The 9,058-nt window shown below is 37.8% G+C and overlaps 1 non-coding gene across 1 annotated transcript; it reads left to right on the top strand.

Annotated features, from left to right (window-relative positions):
- The first annotated feature begins 4,114 nt into the window (after positions 1-4,114).
- On the top strand, positions 4,115-4,221 carry LOC127260206 (small nucleolar RNA R71). The gene has a single exon (XR_007840647.1). It is a non-coding gene; the product is annotated as a small nucleolar RNA R71 (small nucleolar RNA).
- The last annotated feature ends 4,837 nt before the right edge of the window (positions 4,222-9,058 follow it).

The following is a 9,058-nucleotide window of genomic DNA, read 5'->3' as shown; positions in this document are numbered from 1 at the left end:
ATTTCTCACTAGTGCCGAGGAAATAAAGTGCATCACAACATGAACTTAAAGTAATTCTTACTAACATAAGGTTCAAATCGGAGAGGAAGGGTATGAGGCTAAAAGACATGTTATTATAAAAGAAAAAATAAGGTAAGAAGGCTCAAATAGGCTAACTAGGGGAATATATTGTGTTGGGTAATATAGAAAGGCTTAATGGGTTACCTAATGCCCTTATCATTTTTAAAACGCAAGACCCGATAGTTGCAAGTTTAACATGCATAATTACTCAAGTTCTAGGTCATCTAATTGAGCATTACAAATCACACATGAAAGAAATTTCCAAAAGCTTGAATATATGCAATTTATTTTCTAATGTAACTTTTGGAACATAGGCTCAAATCTCACAGGGTTCAAATGTCGACTTGTCTCAACATATCACCAATCAAATGTCATTAGTCATGCCAAACTAACCTATCACAGAAATCACATTTGATTCACTTCAGACAAATCTCAAAAACACGCGAAAGGACAGCAAATCAGGCATAAAAAGTAGCAAAAAAATGAAAATTTTGCCCAAAAATTTGCATAACTCTCCCCACACCTAAAGTATGCATTGTCCTCAATGTAAAAAAAAAAAAAAAAAAGAGATAAAACAAGAGAGGAACTTCCCTGGAGTCCGTAAGGGGGTGTAGTATCTGGGAGCTTTGTCAACGCTTCTGTATTTGATCGTGATTTTTAGGGAGGCTTGAAGTTCTCCTGAGTCCTGCGAAAATAACTAACCAACGCAAGCTACGCCAAAAAGTGGATGATTCCATAATCCAACTAAACTGGTCAAATGCCGCGCAATTCATAGCCAATTCACAACCAATCAACAATAGATGTGTCATCACCAAAATTCACGTGTGAACAATGTCCAATCTTGCACACAAGAAGCAATAACAACATAATCAAGATCCAAAATCCAGAATCCAGAAAAGAGAGTGTCCAATTTTTTTTTAGCTTTTTAGCTTTACTATGCCAAACCAAAATAAGATCAACCAAATCAAATGTCAAAAGATGTATTTAGCAAATACGCTATAAGCGAAGCATAACAAATCCGTAAGTTCATAGACCCCAACACAGAAATTGAATAAAATATGCCAACACAGACTTCCAATTTGAATTCCAGATTAGCAATGGCAGGTCTCAATAAAGGCAGTGCAATTTCATTCTCATCTATTAAGCCAATGCGGAGTATTCCCGAATGGAACAAAGCAAACAACTAACAAACCATTGAATCACCTATCACAAAATGCACTTATGATTTTATAACTGACATTAAATTGCAATTCCAGAATGTAAATACCCCAAATCAGTGCAGTATATCCCAAAATTGAACTTATGTCGAAAAAATTAGAACTAACATGCCATAATCATTATCACTGCAAAGAAAACTCCACATCAAATTCATGGAAATTTCATAGTAATTGGAGTTCACAAATTGGCAATTTCAAAACAGCGATCCCGCATCTCAACATATTATCCCAAAAATTGAAAATAGAAAGTATTGGTCGGGATGAAAAGATAATACCCAATCCAAGAATGAAGATCGGCATTGGCTGTTCGGCGGTGGAGGGCTGTTCGGCGGCGGAAGGAAATCAGCGAAGAAGAAGAATAAGAAGAAGAAGATGCGGAGGAAGAAGACGATCGCCGGCGTCTGAATCGGAGGGCTGGCGGAAGGGACCGGCGAAAGGGATTAAGGAATTTTTTATTTGTTTTATTTATTTATTTTATTTTGGAAATTTTAAGGTTAAAGGGGGATTGAAAAAATGAAAGGCAGTATGACAAGTGGTTTTTAGTCATGGTCATGACTAAAGACTACCTTGCATGCTGGAAATTGGAGGGATTAGGCAGTGTTATAGGTGCTATTTAGTCATGATCATGACTAAATGGCACCTTGTGATCTGATTTTTTTTATTTTTTTATTTTTTTATGCGTCGCGTCTTCGCAAAAAGCCAGTAATTATTTTCCAAAAGACCTGCATCAAATCAAACAAAATAATCAATAGTATTATTAGCAATTAAACAAAAAGCAATTAAAATTAAAGAAAGCAATTAAACGGTTTGGGTTGTCTCCCAAAAAGCGTTTTTCTTTATAGTCTTTGAGCTAGACTTCGCCTCGCATCAATTCTGAACATCGAAATCGGCAACGGGTGCCGACTTTATAGGATCAAGTGAGGGTCCCTCGTGGTATAATTTGAAGCGATGTCTATTGGCCACACACTTTTTCTTTGGCTTAGAATTTTGATTCTCCTTATGACATTTTTTTCCTGCCAGCAATGGTGATCCCTTGGGAATCCATCTCTATTTTTCGACAATCTTTTTTCTTTTCTTACTCTCTCCAGTTGGTCTTTTCTCTAGCTATTTTGTCAATACAATTTTTCGTTTATTCTCATTACCAACTTCACAAGTTTCCTGCACCACAGAATTACTAACATTAATTGCATATAACGATTCAGATTCAATAGGACATTTGACGGGATTAAAAATATTGAAATGAAATTCTTCTCCATCAAACTCCAAGCTGAGTGTGCCCTTTTTAACATCTATCTTTGTTCCTGCAGTGCACATAAAAGGTCTTCCTAACAAAAGAGGCGGCGATTAAAACAATGTGCATCGTGCATATCAAGAATATAAAAATCAATAGGAAAAATTAATTCAATCACTTGAACTAATACATCTTCTATCATACCATCGGGATAAGCATAGGTTCGATCAGGAAGTTGAATAATAATTCCTGTTTCTTTTAGAGGCCCTAGATTTAAATAGTCGTATATTGATCGAGGCATGACATTAATAGCAGCTCCTAGATCTAGCATAGCCTTAGTTATCTTAGTTTTTCCAATCTTACAAGGGATAGAAAACATACCTGGATCACCTGTTTTAGGTGGTACCTTTCTTTTGATAACAGCAGAAACGTTCTCACCCGCTATAATATGCTCGCCCTCTCGCAATTTTCTTTTGTTGGTGCACAGTTCTTTCAAAAACTTTGCGTACTTGGGGATTTGGTTGATAGCTTCCAGGAGCGGGATATTAAGTTCCACTTCTTGAATATTTCCATCATCTATTTTCGTTTGTTTGCCTTTTGTGGTTTCTTCAACCTGTCAGGAAAAGGAGCTGATTTAGTTTCAGTAGGAGGAACAGAGTTAGGAAGTACATTTTCGTGAAGTTCAACTTCTTTTTCAATCTCCATCTCAATCTGATCCTCATTATGTTCCTTTGAGATAGGAGGTGGACCTTCCAATTCCTTTCCGCTGCGAAGGGTTATAGCACTCGTATTCCTTGGATTAGGCCGGGAGGAACATTCAATCATCGTATCACTGCAGATAGTGATGACGCTGACATTTGCTGGATTTGGCTCAAGCTGAGCAGGCCATTTTCCTCTTTCATGTAGCTGTCTCACCTCCTCCGACACTTGATTGATCCGACCTTGTAATTTGTCGATAGTTGACTTCATCTCTTGCTGGAATTGCAGGGTACTGGTAGCCATAGACTTCACCAAGTCTTCCAAAGATGGACTGGAGTTGCTTGTGGGTGCTTGGGGCGGCTGTTTCTCATAGAAACGAGGTTGTTGCATCTGCTGCATAGCTCCAAATGGTTGATGAGCATTACCCTGCAGTGTGTTTCCATAACGCAAGTTCGGATGATCTCTCCAGTCTGGATTGTAAGTGTTGGAGTATGGATTGTACACTGGAGGTCTATTCATACAGTAGTTTGCAGTGTTCACATCCACTACACATTCTTCTTAGAGAGTCGGACATGCATCTGTAGGGTGTCCTGCACTCGTGTATATTCCACACACCTTGACCTGGACACTCGGGTTGGATTTTTCCACGACCATCTTGCGAACGAAGCTCGTCAACTCAGAAAGTTGTTGCTGCATCGATTGGATAGCATGGTCGTTGTTGTTTTCGCTCATATGTCCAACATCTCTTGAACCAAATTGCTGCGTGTTTTCAGCCATCCTCGCAATAAGATCCCAAGCTTGTGCCGGCGTCTTATTTACTAAAGCTCCACCACTTGCAGCATCGATAATGTTCCTGTCCATCAACGACAAACCATCATAAAAGTATTGAATCAACAATTGAGGGGGAATTTGATGTTGTGGACATTTAATGATAAGCTTATTGAATCGCTCCCAATATTCACGGAGCGTTTCACCTGATTGTTGTTTGATGCCACATATCTCCTTCCACAGGATCGCAACTCTGGAAGCTGGAAAGTACTTCTCCAAAAATTTGTTTTTCATGTCGTTCCACGTATCGATGCTTCTAAGTGGGAGATAGTAGAGCCAATCCTTTGCAGCATCTTTGAGTGAGAATGGGAAGGCTCTGAGTTTGATCTGTTCGTCAGTAACACCTGGCGGTTTCATGTTGGAGCACACCACGTCGAACTCTTGCAAGTGTTTGTGAGGTTCTTCACCTGCAAGTCCATGATAAGAAGGCAATAAATGAATTAATCCAGATTTTAGTTCAAAAGCAATAGTGTTATTCAGAGTGGGAAAGTTAATGCATAAGGGCTGTTGCGCCAAGTCGGGAGCAGCCAACTCCCTTAAAGTACAGGTATCCTCAACCATGACAGTCTCTTGATCACTTTCAGAGTCGCTAGAGCTAGAGATTCTGAGGTGGTTTAAAGATTCTGCCGGCTTCGCAACCTGAGCAGCTTTTCGTTGCTTGGCTTCCTTTCACAGCTTTCGCTCAACCTTCTCGATCTCAAGATTAAATATCAGTTCACCTGTACGAGAAGAACGAGGCATAAACAAGAGGATAAATTAAAATAACACAAAAGAGTAAAACAAAGCGCCAATCCCCGGCAACGGCGCCAAAAATTGACCTATCGCGCGGTCAATCAAATATTTCACCTAATCCATGATCACAATTTAATGTAATATAGGGGAAGGGATCATCTCCACAGGGATTGTGTGATTCACTCTTTCGTATTCTAATGCAGTAAATAAAGGGGGATTTTTCTTTTATTATCTAATGAAAATAAAATAAAAAAGCAATTAAATTAAAGGGGAACTGACTATCAATGATATGTCTGGCTCAAGGGATGATGTAGTTATGGCACTTGTGTTTTATCATTAATTCAATAAAGTTAATTCTTATTAAGGTATCAATAAATTGGTTACAGTTATCAACAAGCTCTGACAACTAATTTTTTCTTACAGTATAGGTAATTAAGGTACGAGCGTTAACTACCCCTAATTAAGCAAATAAACCTAGGTGCGCCCATAAGGATATTGCCTAACCGCATTCCAATCTAGAAAAACCCAATTCAAAACAATTACTACCTAAGATAAGCAATTAGATTCGATTGTCTAACCCCCGGGAAGGAACTATTCAACCCGGTTGTCACCTATTCAAATGCGAATACAATTACAGATATCCTACCTGAATTAACTTTAGATTATTAGACTAATTTAAATATCGGTACCAAAATATTCAATCAATCTAACAATCACAAACGCTATTATCAGAATTAGACAAATATTGATAATCAAAAAGAACTTTTTATAAAGAAAATCAAGAATCTTCAAAACAAAAAAACCAAAACATTATCACCCCTCAAACCAGAAAGTATCTACTCCATAATCAAATAACAAAGAATAAAAGAGAAAGATGAAGTCATAGTGGGAGGGGGAAATCTTCTCTGTCGATTTGCTCCTGCGGGATTTATGAATCTGTCAGTCTCCTGCTCCTATGCGTTTCTGCCTTAGCCGTCCTCTCTTCAATAGACGTGTGTTTTCCCCATTTTATATTTAATTTTTGCCCTAATTATTTTGTAGATGGGCTTTTGGGCCTTTAATTAATTTCTCATATCAATAGGGTGTAGTTAGTCATGGTCATGACTAATTAGGTTGTGCAAATCTGAATTTTTCTTCCCTTTTTCTGCCAATTATGCCAAATTTGATATTTGCCCTCTACACACAGCAAATAAACAATTTGCATATAAATTAGGTAGAATCCAATCAAAGTCACTCAAATATCACATATGATATGAATATAAAATGCATGCGATTTCCAACTATCACTGGGTTAAAATTACTGTAACTAATTTTGGTACATAAATAAAAATTCGAGACACATTACTCTGACATTTTCTTTGTATAGTGGAATAATTTTGGAGTACATAATTAGATAATATATGTTTATATAAAAAATAATGGGAGTATATACAATATTTGTTAACATTATATGATGATTTCAGGGGTAAAATAGGTACTAGGAAGTCAAGTGTAAGTTGAAATGAAATGTAGGGAATGCAGTGATTTTCCAAAATGGAGAGAGACTGACATAATTTTTTTTATCACACAGGAATTTAAACTCAAGTGTCCCTTCCAATAATGAAAGAATAATTAATGCTATCGCAGGGAGGTAGAGCATGTTTGATTAAAACTGTCTGTATGCCTTGCCGAATTATTTTCTATCAATTTTTCGGATGCCGAGATGAGTGGCAAAAAAAAAATAGAATAAGTTGAAAAAAAATTTACAGGGGGATGGTGAAGATAAAACAAAATTGAGAATGTTGAGTTGGGGGTTAATTCAGCGTCCTAAGAAATTATGTGGCTTAGGAGTGGAAAATGTCTCTATGTCCAACCTTGCACTCTTATACAAATGGAAATTGTGGTTCCAAGAAGATAAGCAATTGTGGAAACAAGTTGTGGAAGGCTTGGGGTCGATTAGAGGGAAGGATAGATCTTGTTTGATTCCCAAATTAAGGGGGATAAAAGGTTCGATATGGTATCATATAGGGAAAACTTGACCGAACTTTGAAAATCACTTGCCAGTGGATACGCAGTTGCAGACTATAGTTGGAAACAGCCTCAAAACGAGATTCTGGCAGGATAATTGGGTGAGAAATGCTAGGATGAAAGACCTTTTCCTGCTTATCTTTGCATTATCAATTATGAAGGATGAATGGATCTCCTCTTTCGGAAAGTGGTCTGAAGGCAAATGAAGTTGGTCGATTCGGCTCCGAAGAGAAGTTTTAAGTTGGGAGGTGGAAATGTGGGTGGATTTTATGACTCTTATTAACTCTTCATGTCTGAGGCAGGGTCTTGAGGATATTTGGACAGGGACATCTAATGGTATCTTTACGACAAGGGCAGGAAGTCGAGCAATCCAAAGAAATCTTCCCATTGACCTTACAACAGACTTTATTTGGAAGAGCTCTGCTCCACACAAAGCACGAGTATTATTGTGGAGAATATTAAATAAAAGGGTACCTGTTCGAATGGAATTGATAAGGAGGGGTTTGTTGATTGACAGGGGAGTGGAATGCCCATTGTGTGGTACAGTGGAAGAAGAATCTGATCACTTATTTATTCATTGTAAGTTCGCATTCCATTTATGGGGAACGGTAGCGGGGTGGTTTGGAATCTTATGGTCAATCCCAGAGGATGTCAAACGTCTGGTTCTGTGTTGGAAATATCTACAGAGGAATAGATCATTAGATGCTATATGAGAAATTCTTTGTTTTGCAGTAGTTTGGTGCATTTGGATCTCAAGGAATGAATCAGTCTTCTAAGGAAAATCAATATCCGAATATAAAATGGTAGAGAGGGTAAAATGGATTTCATGGAAATGGTTTCATGCGTTGTATCCTGGTTTGTTCAGTCCTACAGTGTTATTTAATGATAATTTGGAGCATTTTCAAGTAATTTCTAAGGAAATTAGAGTGGAAAGCAAAGCCAATTTACTTTGGATTCTTCCGTTAAGAGGTTAGTGAAAAATTAATGTAGATGGCTTAGCTTTGGGACGTCATGGGGCCGCAGGAATTGAAGCAGTGGTCTGAGATGATATAGGTGTGATTATTCTGATATGTCAAAATATATTGGTGTAGTTGAGTCGTTAAGTGCGGAGTTGGAGGCAGTGTGGCAAGTGCTTGAGGAGATTCAGGTGTCAGTGGGGTTTCCGGTTCCAAAACTGAGCTTGAAAAGTGACTCTTCAACGGTTGTTTCGTGGCTCCAAAGAAAATCCCAATATCCGTGAAGATTTGATGCCAAAGTCCAGGTAATTTTTAGCTTTCTCGCACATTGTTCTGTTGAAGTTGCTAGGGGAAGCTTAGACTTGGTGGTTTGGTTATGAGTGGGTATAGTTGTTTGTATTCATATGTGATGGGTTATTATGTGAACGGAAACAAGTTGATTGGAGAAATTACAGAAGAGGATTATAAAGGAAGAACATATATAGGAGTGACAGATGGTTATCGGATTATAAGGGGTGATGACTACTGCTGATTTTTTTTATGCAGTGTATTGGATGTTAAAAATTAAATTTGAGGCAGTAGTGTTGATTCAACTTTGGCTGGCTGAAGGATTGGTGAGGATGGCAATATTGAAGAATCTGTTAAATGTAGGGATGGACAAAAAAATCGAACCGCCGTCGAACCGTTGAACCGAACTGAATCGAACCGAATTTTCGGTTAACCGAGCAAATTCGGTTCGAATACAAATACTGCATATTTGATATTTGCTCGGTTCGGTTTGGTTTCGGTTTTTTATATTTTTTTCGGTTAAGTTTGTTGCAGGAACTACATTGAAAATTGAAAGTACCTCGAGTTATCAAAAGCATTATCTGATTGACCACAACTACATTCGCACAGCCACATTCGGTGAATTCCTTTCCGTATTAAAAATGAGCATCTTGTCTTCTGAAACCAAATCTAATATCTATTTAAGAAACTTATAATAAGTTAATCTCACAAAAAAAATCAACCAGAAATAAGGAACCGGAAACCTGAATTTTTGCGCGGTTTCTTGAGCAAAGGTGAAAGAAAAATCCTTCAAAACATCAACACGCTTCATTTGCTGCTCTAATCTCGAACACTCAACCAACAATGATCATCCTTAATTCTGGCAAAATTAGTTCATAAATTGGTCATCCCGACGAATCAAATAATAATAAATGCAGCAAATCCAATGCACGTAATCGGTGATCCCTAAAGAAATTTCCAAGACTGGAACCCAAATCAAGATTCATCAGGAAATCAATAGCAGTGTTCTTCACATGCCTAAAACGCCAAATCCCTTCAAA

The sequence above is a fragment of the Andrographis paniculata genome, unplaced genomic scaffold, assembly GCF_009805555.1.
Source record: "Andrographis paniculata isolate CXL003 unplaced genomic scaffold, ASM980555v1 Contig60END, whole genome shotgun sequence".
Lineage (NCBI taxonomy): Eukaryota > Viridiplantae > Streptophyta > Magnoliopsida > Lamiales > Acanthaceae > Andrographis > Andrographis paniculata.
The sequence above is the reverse complement of the archived record's forward strand: the minus strand, read 5'-3'. Positions and strand labels throughout refer to the sequence as shown.